The sequence below is a fragment of the Silurus aristotelis genome (assembly GCF_946808225.1).
Source record: "Silurus aristotelis genome assembly, chromosome: 8".
In the NCBI taxonomy this organism is placed as follows: Eukaryota; Metazoa; Chordata; class Actinopteri; order Siluriformes; family Siluridae; genus Silurus; species Silurus aristotelis.
Genome location: NC_139581.1, coordinates 26,970,608 through 26,997,399, shown reverse-complemented (window position 1 = coordinate 26,997,399; position 26,792 = coordinate 26,970,608). Strand labels below are relative to the sequence as shown.

Genomic DNA, 26,792 nt, shown 5'->3' with positions numbered 1-26,792 from the left:
TATGGGCGTCTGAGAGACTCTCAGGTTCGCACATGAAAATGCGTCCAGTTTCATTTATAAATGCATCTTTTTCAAGGCAGCTGTATAAAAGTGGTTCAGATTTGCTTTAGCTTTTGTAGCCTTTTTTTGTTTTGGTCTAATAATGGAATAATGATTTCCTGTGAACATGCATTCAGAACATAAAAAAAAAAAGTTAATAATTATTTTTTTTTTTTTATCTTTTTGTCTCTAAGGGCAGTGATCCACCTACAGCCTTGTCGAATTCACCATTCAAGGACATCACTGGGTTTTACTGCACGCCCCGTTCAGGTGCGATCGACGGAATGAGGCTGTTTTACTCATCTGCTGCACCGTAGTTGTCACAGGTAAGAAAGAGGGCTTGAGTGTCACACTATGTTCTGTTCTCTGTCATATTGTCAGGCTGTGTCATTTTCTCCGGCTCTAATCAGATGACATTGCAAACAGTATTCTTATCCTTTTTCGGCGGTGCGGATGTAATACGATCTCCGAGTGCCTGCCGGTTTCGATGTCGTTGCTGACTTCTTCCATCTCTGTTCTTGGATGCTGATTGACGCACCAGCCGCTGCCGCTCTACGCTTTTTGCCTTTTTTTTGTAGTTCTTCACCGTTTTCGGATAAATCATGCACATGCAATGCTAAACGCTCTGGAGCTTCGCAGACGGCTGATGTGGAAGCCGTATGAGTTAATTTATTCAAAGTGTCTGCTGCATTAGTCGACTGTCACAACGTAGTATTCGTTATTCCGTGTGAGACGTTTTGTTGCTACTTTGCAATGGGCTGTCAAGGATTCTGAGTGAAATCAGAGGTTCTTTGGCATTGGAAGGGCGGTGTTTTAATCAGACAGAACGTCTTCCCACAATGCTCTCAATCTGTCTGCACATCCTAGGCCAAAACATTACATCTCTGGCTCTTTGTCTGGATTTTTCCAGGCCCATATGGCCAACATTTTCTTTCTTTTAGCGAAGGAGGGATTATAATTTTCTCACTTTTAAAGACGATTGGCTTGGATATAGTTAGCGAAATCTTCTATGCGTCGAATACATTGTATCTGTGCCTGCTTGTGCATTTTACGCCATTCTCAGAACAGAACTCGACTTTATCTGGGCAGCTTGCATTGAAAATATTCTCTTTTTATTGCCACCAAAACCCACACATTTTTGTATGTTCTCTCATCGCCTTTGGTTTTCGTTAATGCTTAGGCGTTCTCTTGGCTTCGCTGAAACGCGTTCTCTGCACATTTGCATGCTTTGAGTTCTGCACAGCAGCCATGTGCAAAGTTTGCTTGTGTGGGTTTATTCCACCACTAGCAATAGTGTTCAGATGAGCCTGAGCTAATTAATGCAATCAAAACCCGTAATGTACAGTGTACACGGCTATTTCTAGCTCTAGCTCAAAGCCGACGTTCAGGAGTTTCTCCATCTCGCAGATGTTGCATAAAACCATCGTTTGTATTATCGGCTCTAATTATTACACCTTATTATCAGGATAGTTATTGTTCGCCAAATAATAGCAGTTGCACCATCTGTTGTGAGACAGAAACATAAATATACATTTGTTTTAATTCAAAATAAGTTACATATGTAAACTGTACAGTGGATGTAAAAAGCACACACTTGTCATAACCAAGATGCACTATGTGAACATCCCATTCCACATTTAGTTTCCATTTAATGTTATAATAAGCTTCACTATCATGGGAAGAGTGTAGATTTGCACTTATTAAGCCACCTGAGTGTTAGTAAAGTTATGTACTGATGTAAGATAAGGGGGCCTGGGGTGCAGTCAGCATTTCAATTCATCCCTACGGTTTTTCAGGTTGAGGTCAGAGCTCTATAGCAGGCTATTTAAGATCTTCCACTCCAACCCATGTAAAGGATATCTTCAAGGAGCTGGCTTTGTTTTAGATTTTTTTGTCATGCTGGAACAAGTTTGGGTCTCCTAGTTAAAGTTAATGGGAAAGTCCATGCTTTTGCTTTCAAAGACATCATATACAATTGCATGCCTTTAACTTTGTTGTGACAGTGTGGGGAAGAACCATCTATGAAAGAAAAAGTCAGGTGTCTCAATACTTTTGCCATATATTGTAAGTAATATATACAAGTGGAGGGCGGTCAGGGCCAGCAAAGTCTTCTCTGCTGACCTAAACACTATCAGAAGCACAAACCTACATTTATAACCTAAATTCTAATATTTGTTTCATAAAATTGTATTAATTTATTCTCAACAGTTAATTCTCTTCATTTCGTAGCGTTTCTCTTGGCTGCACTTCTTCCAGTACGTGTATGTAAATGTTAGATTTTATGTCCAATCAGATTTCAGCCTCTATCTGCTGCCATATCAATCTAATCTGCCCAGGGCCTTCAAAGTCAGTACTGCTGGCCTTTTTACCATAGTCTCCTTGAGAAAGAGTTATGTTTCTTTTACCTATCCAATTTTTAATTCACCTCACAGGGCAGCTAGCCAGCCCAGAATAGCGTCAGCATCTCATGCGAGCTCTGCACACATTAATACATCTGAGTTAGACTTTTTTATGCCTACGGAGAAAGAGAAATTGATTTGGTCTCAGACATTCTTAAAAAATACATTTTCAAGAATAACTAGACATCGTAGGGAGGTCGGCCCATCTTGAAGCTAGCTAGCGTGTCTCAGCCCGGGAAAGGGTTTGTTCTCGACTTCCAGACCAGTGAATACAAGTGGTACCACTGGATTACAGCCTCTGAGGAGCGCTGCAAATTATGAGTCTGCATCTCTGGTGAGTAGGTTGTATTTTATTTACATTTGAATGTTTTTGTCAGGGTTTTAGACAAATATTGATTCTGAACTGCTCCAGATGATGTAGGTGCACAGTTGTGGTTGTAGTGTAGAGGTTTGGAGTCTTAATTGGGTTTTTTGCTTTAGTAAAATGGTATTCCCTCTCCATATGTGAAATGCCTCTCTCTCTGTAATGCCACGTTTTTGTATAGCATTGATGGTTTCTATAGTTGCGACTTGATAGTGGTGGTATTAAGGGGTGGATTAAGTAGGGTAATTCCCCACTGAAGGCTCAGGTACCAAATGCACGGCCCGCCACTGCTATATATGATATTTTAGGATTCTGTTAAATTGTCTATTCCTTACAACTATTCTTGCTATTGTATAGCAAACAAATGTTGTACTACTCGGGTTTCACACAAAATTATTCTCGTCGCGAGGGGATCTTCTGTTCGCAGCCCTTTGCGAGTCAGCTTTCATTTTGATCTCTCTTTTTTCTAAAGCCAATCCTTTGCTGGATTTAGGTCATTATGGTGCTGGAAGGTGAAATTTGACTTTAACACCATCTGTCTAACAAAGGCCGATAGGCTTTCATTTTTTTCAATCAAATGCCATCTATTGAGATTAAAACTGAACTTGGTATCAATAATGACCTGACACTTATTTTGTGCAAGTGGTGAATTTATCATGGTCGTTTTGCTAAAATGTAGCACATACACCTTTTTTTATATTGAACCATAACTTTAGAGTGCTTTAGAATAATTTTATAACTTTCTTTTGATTTCTTCAATTAGGGGTCGCCACAGCGGATTCGTGATCCGCATGTTCGATTTGGCACATGTTTTACGCTGGATGCCCATCCTAACGCAACCCTCCCCATTTATCCAGGCTTGGGACCAGCACTAAGAGTGCACTGGCTTGTGCAAGCCCCTAATGGCTGGGTTAGGGTCCCTGACTGGGAATCGAACCCGGGCCGCATCCTAACCACTTGACCACCAGGGAACCCTGCTTTAGAATAATTTCATAGAATGATGTAAAAAAATCATGGATTAATTGCATAATTGTACAACTGTATTAGGTTACAAATCTGGCTACACTATATGTGGTTCTACCCCAAACTGTTACCACAAAGTTGAAAGCACACAATTGTATAGTATTTACCCTTCATTTGAACCAGGAGACCCAAACCTGTTCCAGCATGACAATACCCATGAACACAATGCCAGCTGATAAGCCATGAAGATTTGGTTTCTAATGATTGGTTTGAAGAGTCTTCTGTAGAGCTTTGACCTCAAGCCAATTGAACACCATTGGTATAAATTGGTTTACTGACTGCACCTCAGGTCTCCTCACCGCACTCTACAACAGTACTTGATTTTACGAACACCCTTGTGATGAGCACACTCCAAAATATAGTAGAACATCTTCCCAGAAGACTGGAGGTTATTTTAAGAGCAAACGGGGACTAAATGTGGAATTGGATGTTCAACAATCACATTCCAAGCTATATGTAAAGTGTATATAACTACACAACAACTTTCATTACTGTAATTTCCGGACTATTAAGCGCACCCATATATAAGCCGCACCCACTGAATTGTACAAAGATTGTTATTTTGAACATAAATAAGCCGCACCTGTCTACACTGAAACTAATGAACTTTACACAGGCTTTAACGAAAGACAGTGTCTGTTACACGGCTTGTATCTAAACAGTAGCCTACCAAGAAAGTAATTGTTCACTGTCTTCCTCCTTCCTTTTACAACAATTTCTCTCAGGAGTTTTTCTTTTCTTTTCTTTTCTTTTGGCATCGTCGTGCGTTTAAAAATCACCATCGGTGAAGCTTTTCTCCCGATGCCGTGCAGCTCAGAACACAGGTGAAGTGCGTTTTTTCATGCCCGGTTGTTTTCAGCGTGATGAATGATTCGCATTTCCTGTAGACAGTCCGAGTGAGCGGCAGGTCAAACGTCAGAGGAACCTCATCCATATTTATGATGTGGTGCTGCCCGATTCAGTGGGAGCGCATCTGATTTAATATAAAGAGTTTTATTGGTTCACCTGAACCCGTTCGGCAATTTCATTGGTCTAATGTTATGGGGTTCAGTTTTTTGGCTTGAAGTTTGTGAAACTGGGAAAAACCCAGGAAAAATCCATAAATTAGCCACTTCATTGTTTAAGCCGCGGGGTTCAAAGCGTGGGGAAAAAGTAGCGACTTATAGTCCGGAAAATACGGTATTATATCGAACACTGTTACAGCAACAGACAAAACTAAATAAGACAGGATAGTGGAAATAAAACAAACCCTAAATCGTGATCCTAATGGGTCTCTGAGTGCTTTCATAAAGGCACTTGGAGGTAAATCCATTAAACCTGTAGATAAAAGACTCAATGCCAGTACTGAATATACAGTATAAATACTGCATGTTATGTCCTGCTTCTGTATGAAAGAGAATTTATTTCAGGATTCACCAAGTGCCTATTTCCATTTCAAGATTTGTTTTAGCATCTGGGGAATTTACCTGCTCCATTTATCTATTTCTCTATTCTTATTGTAACACACACACACACATATATATATATATATACATACCACGTAGGTAGCTCTGTTTTGAAGGGGTAAGAAATGCGAAACATAAAATTGTCTTTTTTTCTTAACGCAGTTTATTATTGTTAACATTTCTGATGAGCAATAAACTTTTTTTATATTAATTAAATTAAGTAATCAATTTAATTGGCACAAATTCAATTAATAATAAAATAAATAAATGGAAAAAATGTATTAAATAGTTTACATTTGTTAGACCCCATTTGGATAATCCAGGTGTGTGTATGTGTGCGTGTGTGTGTGTGTGTGTGTGTGTGTGTGTGTGTGTGTTTTACATTTATTATTTAATTTGTATTTTTTTTATTACTTTTAATTATATATTTGGTTTTAATTCCTTCCATCCTTTATTCATTCACTCCTTTGCTTTGCAAAATTGTCAAGTTTTTTTCCTTGAAGAGAAATTTGTGAAGCTGTTCACTACTGTTCCTTCCTTGAGCCACTTTTGATAAATACTGACCACTGCAGACACCCCACAAAAGCTACAGTTTTGAAGATGCTCTGACCCAGTCGTCTAGCCGTCACGATTTGGCCGTTGTCAAACTCTTTCAAATTCTTTGACACATCAACTTTACGGACTAAATGTTTACTTGCTGCCTAATAGTGTTATTCACTTCACCAGTCATAATGTTATAATATTATTATGTATGGTTGGTGCATGTATTTAATATATATGTGTACATGTATTTACATACACTATATTTCCAAAAGTATTGGGTCACCTGACGTTTCCTGCTCTATATGGTTCTTTTACAAACTGTTACCACAAAGCTGAAGGCACTTAATTGTACAGGACGTCTTTAGATGTGCTATAATGAAATATTGCATTCACTTGAACTTGAAACCAGCATGGTGAGTCCCCTGTGCACAAAGTGAGCTCCTTGAAGATCTGGTTTACATGCTTTGGGGAGGAAGATCTTCAGTGGCCTGCTATAGAGCTCTGATCTCATCCCTACTAAACACCTTTGGGATGAATTGGAACGCTGGCTGCAACCCAGGCCTCATCACCTCACCTACATTAGTAACACCCTTGTGGCTGATAAACACAAATAGCCATAAGCACACTTTAAAATCTAGTGGAACATCTTCCCCAAAAAAGTGGAGGGAATTATAAGAGCAAATTGGAAAATGCAATGCTCAAGAATCACCATACTTACGATCAGGTGATCCAATACTTTTGGCAATATAGCTTATATTAGCGTAGATAGCATAGCGTAGATAAATAAAATGCTATGGGCACATGGATTGAGCAGCAATCAGGAGACTGTTTGGACCCTGCATGCTGGAGGTTTAATAAATCAATAGAAACAAATCCCTAACAGTCTTGTGAACCCCGTCGCGACGTCAAAGCACATCGAATTCAGATGCTAGAAAGGTTCAATCCAATAAGGAAGTGACAAACAAAGCAAGGGTCACACACAAAAGAAAGAAAAAACAGAAGACATATGAAACATTGGCTCAGAACTTGCTCAGAGTATACAAAACGCTGAAACGTGTAGTGAATAGTGCATTGGTGAATCCTTTTATAGTCTGTAAACAGGAAGTGGCAGAGGGACAGGAAGTGTGTGTGTGATGGCTAAGCTCTGTTTTACTAAGACTTTTACTATAACTACTACTCTTTTCCCAGAAGCGCTGCATGTCTATCAAGTCTTAAAAAATTAATGTTTGAAAAATATACACTATATTGACAAATGTATGGGGATTTTTTTTTTCTAGACATTTGTGGTTCTTCCATAAACTGCTACTAAGAAGTTGGAGGCACACAATTGTATAGAATGTCTTTGGATGCGCTACCATGAAATTTTCCCTTTATTTGAACTAAGAGACCCAAACCTGCTTCAGCATGATAATGTCCTTGTCTGCACAGCCAGGTCCATGACTGTTTGGTTAAAATGGGTGGAATGGAAAATCTTGAATAGCTTTCTATGGAGCTCTGACCTCAACCCTATCGCACACCTTTGGGGTGAATTGAAACACTGACTGTGTCCGTCCGTCTGTCTGTCTATCTATCTATCTATCTATCTATCTATCTATCTATCTATCTATCTATCTATCTATCTATCTATCTATCTATCTATCTATCTATCTATCTATCTATCTATCTATCTATCTATCTATCTATCTATCTATCTATCTATCTATCTATCTATCTATCTATTGTGTAGTTGGATAAAAATCATTGTTTCTATAAAGCCACGTCAAATACATTCTTCGAATTCATTAACTTGGGCACGTGATCTTCATCTCACAAAATCTTATAGAAACTTTGAAATGTTATAATAGAAATGCTATTTTATAATTTTTTATTTAAAGAGATTTTTCATATCGAAATATTGTTTATTTGTATTTTTGAGAAAAGACATAATACTATATAGCAAAGTCAACATTTGCAATTTGAGTTAAACAATCCAGATTCGTTCCTCTTGCCTACTCCTTGCCGTTCTCCTGAACTGACCCAATGTTATGTAAGATAATTGTTCAGGGTGACTTAATCAATTCACTGTTAAAAAATACTCAAGGTTTATACATTTATACATTTTGTTAAAAGTATATTTAATGCAGAAACCGACCAGTCATCGGACAAGCACATAATAAAAGCCGTATTTAAAATACAATTTGCTGAAGAATTAAAATCTATAATAGATGACAGATGGGTGAGAAATGAAAAGGAAAACCAGCATGGTACAGCCATTCGATTTGTTTAATACCTGCTGGAAATGATGCCACTATTTCCACTTAGTAATGTGCAAAATGACAGGCTTGTACCTGCATGAGTTCCTGGGATAATAGAGATTTTTGGAATAGTCTGTTTTTGAAATAATCATGGCAGATGCGAGATATATTCAGGGATTGGTTTTTTTTGTACATATTGGTTTTACATTTTCAAATAGAAGACTCTGTGGCATCTCTGACTCAAATGCATCTTCGCCAGTTTATGACCTGCAGAAAATAGCAAAAAATAAAAATAAAAAATTGTGCTTTGAATTGTGCAGATTTGGTCCTTTATATCTCCAAAATATCAATATCTATTTTACATATCTATTACAAATATTATAGTTATTTTTTGCAGTTGGGTGTATGTATGTGTGAAAACGTTCTGATTTATAGGGTATAAGGTTAAAACGAAATAAAGCAATATATATATTAATATATATAAAAAATATATTAATCAAAATAAAAGTTTTTTTTTTATTATTTATTTTTTTTTATTTATTTTCTCTCTTTGCTGTTGCAGCAGATACCTGATTTACATGTAACATAGCTACAGCTTTGACACTATGCTCCACTGGAAATATGTTCAATTCTATTGGTTTGTCAAACCTATCATTATAAAATGAAAGCTATTTACTTTCAAATGTTTTCATAACCAGTTAGAAATATGATTTTGTTGGAATTTTGTTTTTAAAAATTATAAATTTGCCCAATTTCTTAATGAGCTCACATTCATTAAAACTACAACAGATTTTGGGTAAGTATAGTGAAATTTCTATATTTTCATTAATGCATAATTCAATCTATGAAATTTTGTCCACTATTTATTTAATGCAAATATAAAACAGTCCATTTGGAGGCCGCTCTTAATTTCACTTGAACATAAAGTTACTGACTGAGTTGATGGGTCATTAGTAACCAAATGAGCTTGAATGATCCTAGACATTGTCCTAAAATTAACAAGTCTTGTCAAATGTTGATTCTACCAAGCTTCCAAAAGATATTCACTTAGTTGGTGAATATCTCCAGAATCCCCCTTGGGTACAGCTCATGTAGGAAGTGGTAGCCCAATGGTTAAAATGTTGACATTTGTTTAGAAGGTTGTGAGTTCAGATCCCAGCACCAACGACCTGCAATTGCTGGGCCATTGAGCAAAGACCTCAACTGCTCCACTGTATAAATGAGATAAATGTACTGTAGAATACCAGCTAAATAAGGACGTCTGCCAAATGACAGAAATGCTTACATTTCTGTCATTTGGCAGACGTCCTTATGTAGACGGGGCATTATTATTCTGGAAGGGATCAACCCCCTTGAGGAAAGTGATGTTTTCATAATACAATAAATGTAATCAGTCAGAAGAACTTGGCAGTGACCCTTCGGTCCTGGTCAACTGGAGCCATATCATGACAACCAAATGTCTCCCATAGCCTCCAATAGTCTCACAGTGCCACAGAATGGTCTTTGATTTGTTACCAGACTGAGCTTGTTGTTACATAAGGGTATAATCTTTCTGCAGTGTGCATTTAAGAATGATCTTACATAACCGGTCCCATCTGGACAAGAATAGGCTGCTTTTTCAAGAATCAAGAAATAAACAAACATCACGGTCGACTTTTTGTTACTAGTCACTTTTTGATGTGTGCAGTTGAAATCTTTGGTAAATCAGATTCTTATTTATGTCTTGTCCAGGAAACGGCCCTTTCGTTCTAGAGCCTGTGTTTTGGCAGCGCTATTTTCCTTGATACGAAAAAAATACCATCAACAGTCAGTCAATCAAGCAATACAAAAAGAACGAATGATTACTGTCATTATGACTAATTTGTAAAGCGATTCTGTTTGGTAGTATTGCAATAAAACAGGAGTCTCAAATCTCCCAAAATTACAACATGTATATCATTATAATGCACTGCACCTGCCTATTATCTGAATTAGACAATTCCATCATTATAGCACATTGAACCGTTTGCCCAAAAGCTTGCACACAAAACTCTGCACAAGATGGATGTTTTTCCACCGTCGCACATTGAGTTTATTTACATATGTGATCTATTACAACAATTGTATTCAATAATTTACACCTAAATTTAATCAGTAATTCAAATCCAAAGTATCAGCATCTTCGAGCAGTGAATTCAATCACGACTTGACAAGAGACAAAATGTCAGGCACTGACGCTATCAGCTTGTGTTGCCCAAAATCCGGCCGTATTTTACTTCATCAAATGTTTTGTGGTTTTTTTTTCACAAACCAGTACAAGCAGTAACCCTGATTATAGCTATTAACCTAGCAACTCTACTCAGACACATCTAATTAAATCTAACGTAAATGCTAAAAAACCTTAATCATTCCTGCAACGCTGTGCAAGAGTTTAGTCTCTGCCAGAGATCAGATATACGAGGAGCTCACATTAGCATATCAAAATAAACACGATGGCATTTGAACAATCTGTAATGCAGAATTTAGCTATGAGTCAATTCGGATTTTTATATGTTTAATATAGCATAAGGGAATGAGGAATTTGTGTTCATGCTTAATAGACACTTTGAATAATATCAGCTTCTACACACAAAAAACAATCTTTGGTTTTAGGAAACTATAAAATTCAGTTTTCAGTTCTTAGACATTTATTCTGTTTGCAAAATGAAAAATGAAAACAAAATGCAATGATTTTCAATTCAATTCAATTCAAATCAATTCAATTTGATGATGATCAGAAGCGAACTGTAGTCCTGAGTCAGTGTAGCAGACTGCTGACATTAACTACAGTCCAGTCCATCCTCAAAGCTTCCGTTCTTACTCCGGAATTTCATGGAACCACCCAAGACATTAATAAAAAACCGTCCCAAGCTGCACAGAGTGGCCTCCAAACGAAGAGAACACTATACAGAGGCAGGCCTGGACAAAGTGGGAAGATCCACAGAGGGGAGAGGGGCAGGAACAGTGGTCACTGGAACCTCAGGACATGTTTAACTCGACCGAGAGAGAGAGAGACCGAGAGAGAGAGAGAGAGAGAGAGGGGAGAGAGAGAGAGTGAGAGAGAGAGAGAGACAAGAGAGAGAGAGAGAAGAGGAGAGACAGGAGGAGAAAATTATGGATTATTATTGTTATTTTCAAATCTCATAAATCCATATTTTATTGACAATCAAACAAAAAAATCATCAAAAATGCAAGGCATGCTCTGAAAAAAGATGCGCTCTGGGTGGAAGGGGTAGATATAAAAGTATTCCAGACAATTTTCAAAAGCAACTGCAAATTGTACTTGCAACTGCGTTTTTTTTTTATATGTGGACGCATAAATTGTGACATAATCCAAAAACAAATGCAAATCTTGCGTTACCGCTTGCGTTTTTTCACTTTTTGCCGAACGCACAGTGACTGCTAGAATTTAAACGGAAAAGCAGTCCATTTGCAAATGTATTTCCCCTGTCTTACGAGCTACGAACATGCGATATTTATAAAAGCAATATTAATTATTACGTCTGCTTTTTCACTTCCTCTATGTTGCGTATGTAGCCTGCCAAAACTCCAATGGAATTGCAAATTCTTTTGAATTTGCATTTCCGATGCCTTGCAGGTGTGAGACTATATTATTGGGCGTGTTTGTATTGGGAAGTAAAATCACTCACAGGTGAATGCCAAATGGGGAAATGCCAGTCAATAGTTTGGTTGCAGTTGCTCACAGTAAAAGATCCCCCTGGAGTTTGCACCTGAAGGATTTTTAGACCATGAGAAGCAAAGATTGAACTCTTTGGCCTAAATGCTAAGCGTCATGTCTGGAGGAAACCGGGCACCGCTCATCAACTGGCCAATACCATCCCTACAGTGAAGCATGGTGGTGGCAGCATCATGCTGTGGGGATGTTTTATAGCAATAAACAGAGACACCCTTGATGAAAACCTGCTTCAGAGCGCTCAGGACCTCAGACTTGGCCGACTGTTCATCTTCCGACAGGTCAACGACATACCTAAGCACACAGCCAAGATAACAGAGGAGTGGCTACCGGATGACTCTGTGAATGTTCCTGCCAGGTAGCCCAGCCAGAGCCCAGATTTGAGGAAATTAATTAATGTAATCCACTTTGGATTAAGGCTTTAACATAACAAAATGTGGAAAAAGTGCAGCACTGTGAATACTATCCGGATGCACAGTCTGAATAAAATATGGATTTATGAGATTTGCTAATTATTGCATTGTGTTTTTATTTACATATATTTTTTTATGGAATCTTTTTTTGGAATTGGGGTTGTGATAACGAACACTTTTGCCTTGCGTTTTCGTTGTAACGTTGTGTGTCTCATACGGCACACTTCTGTTTTTTTTTTCCTAACGAGTGGAGAATCTGAAAGGTCACAGGAGTGTATTTTACACAAGACATCGAGTCATCTAGGCATGGTCAGACACAATGAAGACCAGGAACATGGTTTAAAAAGACAAAAAATGAAGGAATGAATGGTTATATGACAACTTTAACATTTTGTACCCTTTGCTGCTCTATCTAGTAGATACAACGTTAATGTCTTTGTATTGCGCAGGTACTCAGAATCGAAATAGTAGCTTTTTCTGGTGCCTTTTTGCAGCTCCCAGAAGTTTAAATAGTAGCATTGTGCAAACTGACAAGGGCAGATCATATGCAAATATATGTACAGCAAATAAATATAAAGTCTCTGAGTGGTGAAAATGTGCAATATATACAAAATATGCACTAAATAAGTTATACTTAATTGTGACAATGACCATAGTGTTGCATATTATAATATCTACTATGGAAAAGTATGAGTGTCTGAATAGATAGATCGCACTTTATTCATCCCATAGGGGACAAGCCAAGCAATGCTTTGTCAAAGATATGCAATGTCAAAAATAAACTGTACATTATTACAGATCATTCAATTAATATGTTCTAATATAGTATATGAGGATTTTACACTCCAAGTGGTAGGTTACGCCATTGGACATGTGATAAGAAGGTTGTGCGACTGCTGGACCCTTGAGCAAGGCCCTCAACCCTCAATAGCTCAGTTGTACAGAAATGAGATACAGGTGTCTGCCAAATGCCATACAACTTTCTTTCAGCTTCTCCTATTAGGGGTTGCCACAGCGTTTGATTTGGCACATGTTTTTACACTGGATGCACTTCCTAACGCAACCCTCCCCATTTATCCGGGCTTGGGACCGGCACTAAGAGTGGCTGGGGTTGGTTCCCTGACCGGGGATCGAACCCGGGCCGCAGCTGTGAGAGCGCCGCATCCTAACCACTAGACCACCAGGGACCCTTAAATGCCATAAATGTAATATAAATGCATTTTTAGGAGGAGCTGGGGGAAAAGCACCACCCATGTCCCTCTAAAACTCAACTCTCTGCAACCCTACCAACATCCTCCCAAAACACCAACACCGAAAATTAAAAAAATTTTAAAGACAGATGATTCGGTTGATATTTGCGCAGGTGTTTTGAACTCTCCGATATTAGCTGCTGATCTCAGTCTGATCCCAACAGAGCTCGACTTGAGTGCTTTAATTTTTCAGCAAGCAGACATTAACGAGCAAGAAAAATGACAAGGCAAATAAAACGCATGCGGAAGACAGAAAAAACATCAGCGATGACAAAGCCAGAGAAGGTTTCCACGTTCCCAAATGATAATTACTCACGAGTCGTTCCCGAGCAGACGGTTCCTGTGTTTTAGAGTGCAAACCCATGTCATGAGATACAGGAGACTTTTGTACAAATCTTTTCTAGATTAGCTTCAGAATTTATTTATTTTTATTTTTTTGCTGCCATTCTGTAAACTTGAACACGATGCGAATGATGGATGAAAGTGGGAGTGTAAGCAAGCCCACGCTTTGCTTGAACAGGGAACATCACTCGGCTGATGAAGAGCTGCCTATTGGGCATAAAACACATGTATTTATAGACAGCCAGATCAAACTACAGCTGGCTAGATTCTTCAGTAAGAAGCTACTCCATCACAGCAGAAGATTATAAGGTGTCAAAGTTTTCCAATCGTTATGATGGAGTGATGCACACCTGTTTCAGCGAGCAGGTGTGGAAGAAGTACAGAAATGACCGACTGCCACATTTATTTTTTTCTAAAGAACTTTATTAGCAGGTTTCCTGGCTATCTGCCCAAAAAATGAGCGTGTGGATTATGTTCCATCTGTTACAGGTCACAATTCTACATCCTGGTATCCTTCTTAAAAAGTGTGATGAGGCATGGACTTAAATAGGTCTGATGGCCTCATTGGGAAAGCATTTTTTTTCTGGCTGGATGGAATTACAGTGCTTTCAGAAAGAATTCAGGATTCAGACCACCTTCACTATATTATGTTGCAGCCTGATACTACAATCGTTGGAATTCTTTTTTTTATTTTTTTTTATTTAACATTCAAACCCTTTGCAAAAATTTAGCTCGGGTGCCTCCCATTTCTCTTGATCGTTGCTAAGATATTTCTACATCTTGACTGGAGTCTAACTGTGAAAAGGTTTATGGATTGGACATGATTTGAAAAGCCAAACACATCTCTCTGTAGAGGGCCTCACAGCTGATGCATATCAGAGCAAAAACCAAGCCATGATGTCAAAGTAACTCTATCAGATCTCAGAGACAGGATTGTTGCAAGTCACAGATCCAGGGAAATGCTGCTGCACTGAAGATCCCCAAGAGCACAGTGGCCTTAAATGGAAGAAGTGTGGCACAAGCAGGACTCTTTCAAGAGTTGGTTGTCCGGCCAAACTGAGCAATTGGGGGACATGGGCCTTAGTAACTGGTGACTCTGAGAGATGGCCACTTTGACTGAGCTCCGGAGATCCTATGTGAAGATGGGACAAAGTTAACAAAGATAACCATCACTGAAGCCCTTCACTGACCTGGGCTTCATAGCAAAGTGGCATGACGGTGGCATCTCTTGAGTCCTAAACACATGAACACCTGTATGGAGTTTGCAAAAAAGTACACCTGAGGAACTCTCAGTCTGTGAGGAACAAGATAAAATTAGTGTAATGAAACCAAGATTGAACTGTTTGGCCACAATTCTATATGTTATGTCTAAAGAAAACCAGGCACCGCATATTACATCTCTGGAGAGACCAGAAAGTGGCTGTCCACCATTGGTCTCCATTCAACCTTCCCAGGCTTAAGATAATTTGCAGCTGTGCAAAGCTTGTTGCATCATACCCCTTGATTTACAAACATTTCTAGATTTTTCACTTCATTATGCGGTATTGAGTGTAGATTAATGAAAAAAATAAATCTATTTGAACGACTGTAGTATCAGACTTCAGAACTGAAAAGAGTGAAGGAAGTCTGAATACTTTCTGAATGCACTGTATTAGTTTGGAAAGCGAAACGCAGTTCCATGCCAGCCTCAGCACAGACTGCTAAAGACTTACAGTGACACCTTATTAAGTAAAACAACCTCTTATGGGGTCAAGATTCAAAGGGATTGCTCATTATTCCTTGTCAGGTTTGGCACCTCTGCTAATGTGTGTGCAGGACGTGCTTAGTTGTATGAAGTCCGATGATGCATTTTTATTATTCAATTAGATTTTTCATGGTAATTTTCCATAGCACATATACTAAATTGACAAAAATATTTCCAGGACTTTTCCCACCATATGAGGTTCTACCCCAAACTGTTCCTACAAAGTCGGGGGAACACGAGTGTATAGGATGTTTTTGGATGTGGTAGCATGAGATTTTCCCTTCACTTGAACTAGGAGATCCAAAAATCTTTCCAGCTCCATCAAGATATGCTTTACATGGGTTGGAGTAGAAGATGTCCTGCTACCTCTGGGATGAATTGGAATGCTGACTGCAGCCCAGGCCTCCTCACCTTACCTCACCCACATCACTACCTGACTTTAATAACACCCTTATGGCTGAATGAGCACAAACCTCCACAAACACACTTCCATTCTAGTGGAACATCGTGCCTGAGAATTTTCACAGCAAATGGGAACTTTGTATAAATGTTTTATTTGAGATACTTAGAGAGGCTGATGTAGGGGTTTTATAATTTGTGTTTAAACGCTGGTTTTCTCTCTTAAGATTAAGACTATTCATTAGCATATATATTCACCATTTATTTTGTGTATAGTTCCAGGATTTCTTAAGATTTAAACATTTGAACCATTTCCATTAAAACCCAGTTAGGATGTAGGCAGATGGACACAATTGCATGTTTTCTTTCAGTTTATTCAGCTTCATTCAGGCAACTCTCAAAAACAATTTGGCAAATGGACAAGCAATTAACAAACAGGCATTTACTACACAAACCTACAAATCTCTGTAAATGCAATGCTGACTATGGTCAAAGCATTGATTAAGAGCCCTCAGAAAATAAAAAGCGTAGAATCACATAAATTTAAGTGAGAGTTTGCAAAGTAACACGCAAAATCCAATTTATTTTAACCGTCAGTTTTGTTTTGCACAAACCCTATTTGCACCATTTTTTATTTCCACTTCCTGATTTTATTTTCTTATTCGCTTAGTCACTAGCTAGACCTTTGTCTGCAAACTGAGGTCCTGCATCACCAACAAATCCCCGTACAGACTGTTAGACTGCTGTTGCTGTCTGTCAATGTTGCGCTCTTGAGTTTAAGATCCCAAACTCCTCTGCGAGTCTGTTCAACCACTCAACAGCATCACATTCAGATTAATCTGAGGAATAAAGAGGATGATAGCAAAAGAACATAAAATTATAGGGATCTTTCTTTCAGTTTTGTACCCGTGTATCAGAAAGATCTCATGACATAGCAGCCGAGATACACTATACAGTACACTGTACACTTGCAGCACCTCAAAAAATTAAGGTTGCGGTAAATAGTCTTAGACCTTGACTTATTCAATTCAATACATTTGTATTTGTGTAGCGCGTTTAATAATGAACATTGTCTCACAGCAGCTCAACAGAGATTATTAAAGCGGTTATGTACAAGTTTGTTCTTTATTGTTGTAAGTTTGTCACTAATAAATGTGAGCCAGTGACGACTGTGGCAAGGAAAAACTCCCTGAGAGGGCATGAGGAAGAAACCCTGAGAGGAACAAGACTCAAAAGGGATCTCATCTGGGTGGCACCAAATGTTCATTCATTAAAGTTCCATCACTGTTAAAGTGTGCAGTGATAAGCGTTTAAACGCAAGCGGTGGTCCTGAGCCACTGTAGTAGACTGACCTTATCCAAAGCATTCTGCAATGACTTCCTGGATGGAACCTTATTATTACTTTTCCTGACTCCACATAAGATCATTTATTGAAATGAATCTCCTCTTTAGAACCCTGGCTTCATCACGCACAGCCGGATTTTTGGCCACAGCCTCTTGCAGCTGCTTTGACAATTACGAACTTGAAGTGTCTATTCTGAGTATGTCCTCAACCTCAAATGGTACAGAGGAAGATGCCCTTTCAGAGGTGTTGAGTTCATCTCACACTAAGGCCGCTGTCATACGCTTCTAAGCTACCCAGAAGGCTCCCCTAGGACTACCAGGTAAATATGGCCAGCGTTTTGTGCCTTTGGCCCCAGGTGCAGACATATTAAATATGATCCTGCTGTGTGCTTGTCAGAGATCAAATGTAAACTATTTACCGGCCTATAAATATTCATCTTCAGCATCCACTTGATCCTGATCAGGGTCGAAGTGGATGCCGCCCACTTAGAGACACAGAAAATGCAAATACTATACTGTAAATTGTAATGCAGATGAACTGAAAATATTTTTCTCTTACTTTCAAATCCAGAAACTTACAGAGACTTACATGAGCAATTCATGATGCAGTGAGGATTTGTGGCATCTCAATGTTCATCTTTCATTCCCCCATTTACTCGCTATCAATTCTAACCCACTTACATCAGCTCCTAGCTGCAAGGCCTCAAGTTTTTGATCTGTAGCGCATCCAGTGTCACGGGGCAGCTTGACCACAATCTACGCATTTCTGTTATAAACTAATAATACAATAGTATGTGTTATTTCATTGTATTAGAGGTTTGTGTATGAAATGTTCACATTTTCACTGCTGATGATGTCTTAGTGATTCAGCATTTAATGTCCAACCAAATAACCTTTACACAATCCAAACAAACTTATATGTAATATTTATATTTCTTAACGCTGCAATTTGAATTATATGCTTTATTCATGTTAATAGTGTAAATCCAGTGTTCATAAGACATTTCTGGAACATATGCGTACATTTAGTATAATGGTATAGTAGCCAGCTTATTTGCATAATGTAGACAATTAATATATATATATTTTAGTTTTTTTAGACCACCACGTTATTTATAATATATTGATGCCCTCTAGTGGTCTTCATTACAGTTAAAACAATTCAATCAAAAATGACCAGACAATTAAAAAAAAGAATATGTGTGTGTGTGTGTGTGTGTGTGTGTGTGTGTGTGTGTGTGTGTGTGTGTGTGTGTGTGTGTGTATGTATGTATGTATATATATATATATATATATATATATATATATATATATATATATATATATATATATATATATATATGTTATAGTATTTCACAAAAGTGAGTACACCCTTCACACTGCTTGCTGAGGAAGCTGAAAGTGAAGGCGACGAAGTGGCACACTATGTCTCCAGACCTATAACCTATTCAGCACCTGTGGGGCATCCTCAAACAGAAGGTAGAGAAGCGCCATGTGTCTAACATCAAGCAAGCTCAATGATGCCACGAAAAGCAACACCAGAGCAACAACCTGTGCAACTCTGGAAAATTCTTAAACACAGGAAGATTAAGGCAGTGTTTGATAACAATGGTGCTCACACAAAATTTTGAGACTTTGGACACAGTTTTTACATGTTCACTTAGGATGTACTGTATGTAGACAATAATGGCTGTATGTTGAGTTATTTTCAGAGGACAGTAAATCTGTACTGCTGTACAAGCTGTACAGGCCCGCAGCAGGCCTACCGTACTTCCCTGAGCTGCACACCGAGGTGTTTCCACCTAGGCCCCGTTGTTTCCTACTAAACCGTTGCAGGCTACTTCAGCTATAGTTGGTAGGCTTACTCCTGGTTTGTTCGGCGATGCTGTAGCGGCGGACGTCGACAAGTTTCAGGAGACTAAGAAGCAATCGGCGGCGTTTCAGCGGTACCTCCCTTGCCGTTCCTATTGGGACTGCTCGGCGGCAGCCTTAGCCTGGTATGTCCAGGCACCGCGAAGCCCAGAAAGAAAGCGTTGCCACCCGGTCCCCAGAGGCCCCTGGCGACGATCTAGGCCCAAGAAGAAGCCAGGCGACCTGAGGGTCGTCCTCGCTTCTAATAAATGGACCGTGGTGTGTAAGTCCTGCCGGCTTACATCTAGGAGGACAGTGTGCACCCCGTTGCCTCCTCCAGCAAGTGAACCGCTGCCTCTCCGGAGGCACCGATGGCTGCAGGGCACTGCTCCAGCCGTTCGGATACAGGAGGCCAGACTGTTAGCCCTGCCACAAGATGTGCTTAAGGGCGCAACTGTCCTCCAGTGGGTGTCTCCCTCCACTTCCGCCCCGAAGGTCGCTGTGGACGGAGGAAAACCAGGCTCTGGTCCTGGAACAGGAACTCACGCTCCCCAGAGGAAAGGGGCCATCGAGGTGGTTCCCCCCTCGGTCAAAAAGTTAGGCTTCTACAGCCCATACTTCGTTGTTCCGAAGAAGGATGGCGTGTTGCATCCGATCCTGAGCCACACTCTCTGCATCTCTTTGTCAGAAGCTAATGTCGCTTCCATTGCTCAGCCATTTTTTAGCTCCTGGTTTGCGCGACCTATTGGCCACCTTTCACACGTGGTTTAGAGCTTGGACAATGCGAGGCGTTCCCAAAGCGTTGCGATGCAGCGTCTTGTTCCCTCAGGGAACTAGGTTTACATACCTAACCTAGAGATGTTACATTTCTATAGTATTGTCCCTTGAGAAGATACACTACAATGTCTGCTGAAATGTGAGGGGTGCACTCATACATACTTATATGTATACAGTGGTGTGAAAAAGTGTTTGCCCCTTCCTGATTTCTTATTTTTTTGCATGTTTGTCACACTTTTATGTTTCAGATCATCAAACTAATTTAAATATTAGTTAAAGATTAACACAAGTGAACACAACATGCAGTTTTTATATGAAGGTTTTTATTATTGAGGGAAAACAAAATCGAAAACTACATGGCCCTGTGTGAAAAAGTGCTAGCCCCCCTGGTTTATCACACCTGAGTTACATTTCTCTCGCCGGGGCTCTTTGCCGGGGCCAAAATTGGGTATCTGCCATAAAACCAGCACTGTGAATATTGTAAGCTTTTTAAAAATATACTTCATGTTGCTTAAAGCTATTGCAATTTGGTCACTCCAAGTCCTCCTAGCAGGCTTCAGTTCACATCAGCATTTTTACCTTTTTTGATTGTATGGTCAGAGAGCGCACTAGTCCGATCTCGCAACTCGCATCAATAGAGAACTGGACAAACTCAAATGTATGGGTGTGGATTTTATTACTGTTTTTTTATTCCACAATGGGTGACAGAGGAGAAGAAATTATTTTGGTCGAAGATACACTTACAAGGACATTTTCAAGAAAAGCTTTTTCATGAACCATTTATATTTTTGCGTTTTCTTTCTTGTAGAATATGCACAAAAAAACAAAATTTGCCTTCATGTCATATCCTTAATGAAAACTGCCATGCATGAAAAAAATGCACAAAAAAAGGGGTCATTTTATGAGGTTAATATTGATGTTTCTGCTAGAGATAATGCACTGTGGCTACAGTAAAAGGAGACTTGTTCAAGTGTTAATTGGGTTTCTTGCTTTAGTAACATTTATTTACACTGCATTGTGTACCTGTCTTTGATGCAGTGCTCTGTTATACCCAGTTTTTGTATAATATTGATAGTTTCTATAGTCGTAGCGTCATTATGATGGTATTAGGTAGAGGATTGATTGGGGCAGGACATCACTGAAGAGCTCGTTGTGAAATGCACAGCCCACCACTGTCGTATAGACACTTTCCTACATGAGATAGTAATTCACTATAAAACATTAATGATAGTTTCAAATCTAATTCAATGTACACTGTATGGGCCCAAAAAAATATGTGAACATTTGAAATTCACACTCATACAGTATGTAGGCCGTCAACATTTTGTGTTGTCACCAAATAAGAAGCACATAGTCGTCTTGAATTTGTATGCTGTAGCATTGAAATGTCTTTTCAGTGCAATTAAAAGGCCCAAATCCGATCCAGCATGACAACATTCACCCTGTGTGAGTGAAGTAAGTTTTATAAAAACATGGTTTGCCGAGGTTGGTGTGGATAAAGTTGAACGACCTGCATTAATCCTATTGATCACCGCAATTAATTGGAGTGCTGGCTTCCCCTGCTGACATCAATGCCTGGCGTCATTAATTCTCTCATGGCAGAATTAACTTAAATCCCCACAGCGATGCTTTAAAATCTTGTAGAAATCCTACCCGGAAGAGTGAATCTGCACAGGGGAACAAAATATTGATTAATCTGTTCAACAAGCACATATGAGTTTGATGGTTAGATGTGCACATAGGCACGTAGTGTATTTCTTTTTATTTAGGCAATTATTGATTTCAATTCAGAGTGTAAATCTGTTATTTTAAAAATAAAAGTAAAAAAAAATAAAAAAAAGGGTGTAAATTGGAAAACCCTTTGTTTTTGCAAGAAGGTGAACATGTGATGTTGCAGCATTTTAGCAAAAAAACATTCCCTGGTGTAGTAACACAGACTAAAGCTTTAGCTAAACAAAAGACTTAGCTTTGAAGTGCCTAACTCTAAAGTTATCATAGTACATCACAAATGATTAGAAGTAAGTATAAGTAGTAGTTAAGTAGCAATTCAGTTGTTAGTTTAGGTCTAAAATCAAACTAATATTCTGAACTGACAGCTTGCAAAGCATTACGTTACATTTGCATTTTACTGCATTTAAAAGATGCCCTTATCCTGTGTAACGTACAAAAGTGCTTTGAAGACTCGTCCATTAATAAATAAACACTGGTTTACTAGGTTGCAAACTAAGGATACCATCATACTTTTTCTTTTAACATAAAGACATAAAACAAACAGGGAAAATAAGTGCTAGTTTAAGTGTTTCAGGAAGAGGTAGTTCCAGACCCATCGTTTGAAGTGACTCAGCTGTTTGGTCATTTAGGGGAAGTTCATACCACCACCTCGGCCCCTTACCCTGAGAGAAGGTGGGACTGGTCTCCTAATTTAGATGCTGTAGGAGTTTTTTTTATACAATTTCCTAACACAATTTATAAAAAAAACAAAACCAAACTATACATTGGATGGTCCTAAAGATTAAACCAACATTTGTTTAATTTGCTCACTAATATTAAGAATGTTCTTTGATATTTTGCTGTTAATAGTGTAATAAATAAATGGTAAAGAAAAATACTACAAATTCGAACACTGTTAAATAATTACAAGGAAATTATACATTTGTTGTATTTGTTTCTATTTTTCTCTGTTAGATGAACAGGTTCGTGAAGAGATTTCAGATCTGCCTTGATTCTTTTCACTACCTCGAATCTTATTTCTCTGTATGCACGACTGCTGCTTTCGTGGGTGACCTCACGGCAGTCAGAGCGCAGTGTTTGTCATTACTCTGCATTGAAAAAACCCTTTTTGGGAGCCCTTTGGATTTGCTTGGATTTCAGCAAATGTGCTCTGACCTTCATTCAAGTCCTAGAAGCAAATTGAATTTTCGCAAAAGACACGGATGATGCTGTGTGTCGCCATGGGAACCTTGACGTGATTTGGGAGGAGGAGACAGGGAAGCGCCTATGATACTGTGTCATTTACAGAACCCAAGACAGTGAAAATCCACTTCTTTTGACTGATCTTTTGATGTCATTAAAACATGTATGTCCAGTATGTTACATTTCGCTTTGACCTACAGTCAGCAGTAAAGAGATTTCTAGAGAATGATTGTGCATCATAGTCATTAAATCATTTTAAATGAAACATTAAACCATCTAAATATATCTCTGTAAAGCTGCTTTGAGACAAAGTCCATTGTTAAAAGCGTGACTCAAATAAAACAAAATCAGATTGAATTTTATTTGATTTTATTTCAGATCATTTATAAAGAATTCATGATTAGTACAAAGGAGTGTTTTTTTTTTAATGGCATCTGGTTTAAGTGTGTGGTAACTTCTTGTAAGATGAACACCTATATGTAAACCCTTGGATAATCCCATTGGGGTCGCCACAGCAGATCACCTGTCTCCATATCCCTCTGTCCTGTACATCTGCCTTTTTCACCCCAACCACCTGCATGTCTTCTCTCACCACAAACATTAACCTCCTCTTCAGCCTTCCTCTTTTTCTCCTTCTTGGTGGCTCCATCCTCAGCATTATCTTATCGATATACCCCATGTCCCTCTTCTGCACATGTCCAAACCATGTCCAAACAACATGAGTAACCATTTTAAGAGCTATTTTGTTTTAAGATTCCTGAAAAACTTAAATTAGCACTTTTCAAGTTTGCTTTGTAGAATTCAAGAGGTATATTTATATTAAGTTTGTAATCTTGCATACCAGTGTAGATTTATTCATTGCTAAGAACTCAAAGCACTTTTGTACGTCGCTCTGGATAAGGGCGTCTGCTAAATGCTGCAAATGTAAGATCCATTAGATATTTTTTGCTGTTTTTGTTGATATCCAAATTTTTTACTTTGCATGATGTTGAAGTATGGAATGGAAGACATGTTGGTTCAGTTTTCCTTTTTCCAACATTCCCTACTCCAAAACAGCCCCAAACCATTAAGCTTCTACCTCTATGTTTGACTGTGGGCATTAGGCAGTCTGGTAATATTTTTTCTTATGTTCATTATTTTACATAAGTTTTTTTGTTAGAGAAAAAGTTTGGACTTCGTCATTTTTGCCTTTTATCTTTTTTTCTATTTTGCATACAAACAAAAGGAACATTTTTCTCAAAAAACTCTGTCAATTATAAGAATGGGGTTATAAAATTACAGATTTATATCAAAGCCATTTGCAGAAAAAGAAATATATGCTCAGTGCAAATTGAGTTAATTGAAACTGTTACGACTTGTTTTAAAGCTGTAACGAATGTAATTATTCAATAAACCACTAGAAGAAGATAAATAATAAAGCTTCAGTAATGTTGTAGTATGTAGTATATATTTTTGCAGAACAGAAACGTTAATATCTGTTATTTCTACAAACTCGGGGTACCTGTTTTTATCCGGTGCAGTTGAATTATGCTAATGAAGTTGTACTGAACCTTGTCGGAACTCGCTCACCTCTCCTTTGTAAATGTATTAGATCTCCGCCGGCTGCCTATTTGACCACCTGTTCCTGGTTTGCATGGCAATAAAACCTGTCTGCTCCCTTGACTTTAACTTGCACACCATGAAAGTGCTGCTTTTTTGCCCCAAACTATTTCCAGGCAATCTTTTTCCATACTTTCTTACTGGCTTCCGTTGGACTTTATGTTAAACAATTAATCAAATATAGGTGTATTAAATATTCACATGCTAGTTCCTTACATGGTTATGAGGAGGTTTAAAAGGTTCACTTGTTATTTAAATACCTGTACTGACTCCTGCTAAAAATACCAACCCAGATTTGTAGAAAACGTTTTATTAATTTGCATCGAAATTGAAGTTACATTCCAGGCAGGCTTTAATATATTACACTTCCATCTGATTGCTTTGTGGTCATGATTCTGAGTGTTGTAGTAGATGCCATGGCAACACTGAACTCTCATTCCTTCCTGAAATGTATGTTTAGGGCTGAATAACACACACACACACACACACACACACACACACACACACACACACACACACACACACACACACACACACACACACACACAGAAAAATTAAATTAAATTATTTATAAATTAAATAAATTAAAACAGTGCTATTTGAAGCCAATATTACACAAATAATGTATGTATTTTTTATCAGGTTGCTTATTTGAAAAATAATTCATTAATTGATTGATTAATTAATTAATTGATAATCAATTTATCAGCTTAAATGCATTCCCTTTCCCAGGTGTGGCTGTAGGTACTGTGAGTCTCAAGATCAGAAAGACCTTTGTTCTAGAACAGAATCCTATGGGCAGATGAAAGAAAGAACAACTTGGTGAGATGAAAAAAGTGTTGAAAAAGATAGAAACTGTTTATTATGTAAAGCATACCACCTTTACCTACATTTATTAATGATGTAAAATCTGAATTTGCAGTAGGATGCAGTATATATATATATATATATATATATATATATATATATATATATATATATATATATATATATATAATTTTGCCAAATGTATTGGGTCAATGTGATTTTGTGTTCATCAGCCACAAGGGTGTTACGAAAGGCAGTGAACTGCATGCTCAATTTCATGTCAGAGGAGAAACTTGGCCAAAGGTGTTCAGTAGGGATGAGATCAGAGCTCTATAGCAGGCCACTCAAGATCTTCCTCTCCAAAGCATGTAAACCAGATCTTCAAGGAGCTCACTTTGTACACAGGGGCATTGCCATGCTGGAACAGGTTTGGGTTTCCAAGTTTAAGTGAAAGCAAAATTGTATTATAGCACATCTAAAGACAATGTACAATTGAGCACCTCCAGCTTTGTGGTAACTGTTTTGTATAAGAACCACATAGAGCAGGAAAGATCAGGTGTCCCAATACTTTTTGAAATATAGTGTATATGGGTAAATGATCTCTCTATATTAATTGGATATATATTGCATTTGGCAAAAGGCCTTATGCAAAGCGACTTACACTTCTCTTATTTATACAAGATGAGTGTTAAGGGCCTTGATTAAGGGCCCAGCAGAAGCAGCTTGGTTGTGCTAGGATTTGAACTCACAACCTTTCTGATCAAAAGTCTTAACCACTGCTGAGGATGGAGCCACCAGGCAGGAGGAAAAGAGGAAGGTGAAGGAGGAGTTTTATGTATGTGGTGAGGAAAGACATGGAGGTGGTTGGAACAGTATGAAAGAGGCAGATGTAGAGGACAAAGTGATGGAGACGGATGTGTTTACGCATATCTGCTTTGCGAAGTGAATTGTTTACGCAAATAAGTGACTTGTTTTGCACTGGCCAAGTTCCTCCTCTGACATGACTTTGAGCATGGAGTTCACTAATTGTAGGTAAACATAAAGGTCAGTATTTCTTTGGGTTCCAGATTTTAGTCAGTTACTACAAAGTATAAATGAAAATTTATTTGATGATGACCTTTTGAATTTTGCTAGATTTCTTTTAGTTAGTTAGCAAAAATTCTACACTGTTTATCTGATTTAGAGGTAATAACATCAAATTAAAGCTGAAAGGCTGTACTTTAAGCTCATATTCATCATTTAATTGTATTTCAACTCAAGTGAACAAGTAAATTCCCAATAAATATTTTAAAAAATATCTGTGAATATCTATAATTATATGTAATAAATCTGGTCCTGAATATGTACAAAAATAACCATCTATATTTAACTGAAATCTGCAGGAATTTATTACAATAAGGACTCATGCATCAATAAATACGGCTTAATGTTTATTTGAATACCATTTTCTTGTCCCTATTGTATTTTTCTTGTTTGAATATCTTTTTTTTTCTTTTTTTTTCTGTATTACATTTGACAGCAATAAGAACAAAATCCGATTTGCTTCTTCAGTCTGCACTTTCTTTCCCACTTTATTTTTCAGGCATGAAGCCAA

The 26,792-nt window shown here is 38.2% G+C and overlaps 1 protein-coding gene across 1 annotated transcript in view; it reads left to right on the top strand.

The window, feature by feature from the left end:
* Positions 1-26,792, top strand: part of LOC310730092 (leucine-rich repeat and fibronectin type III domain-containing protein 1-like protein) — a 106,279-nt gene that overhangs the window by 29,796 nt on the left and 49,691 nt on the right. Inside the window, exon 2 of the mRNA XM_083548868.1 lies at positions 234-365. The gene's annotated coding sequence lies outside the window, so the exon portion shown is untranslated. The remainder of the gene's footprint in view (positions 1-233; positions 366-26,792) is intronic.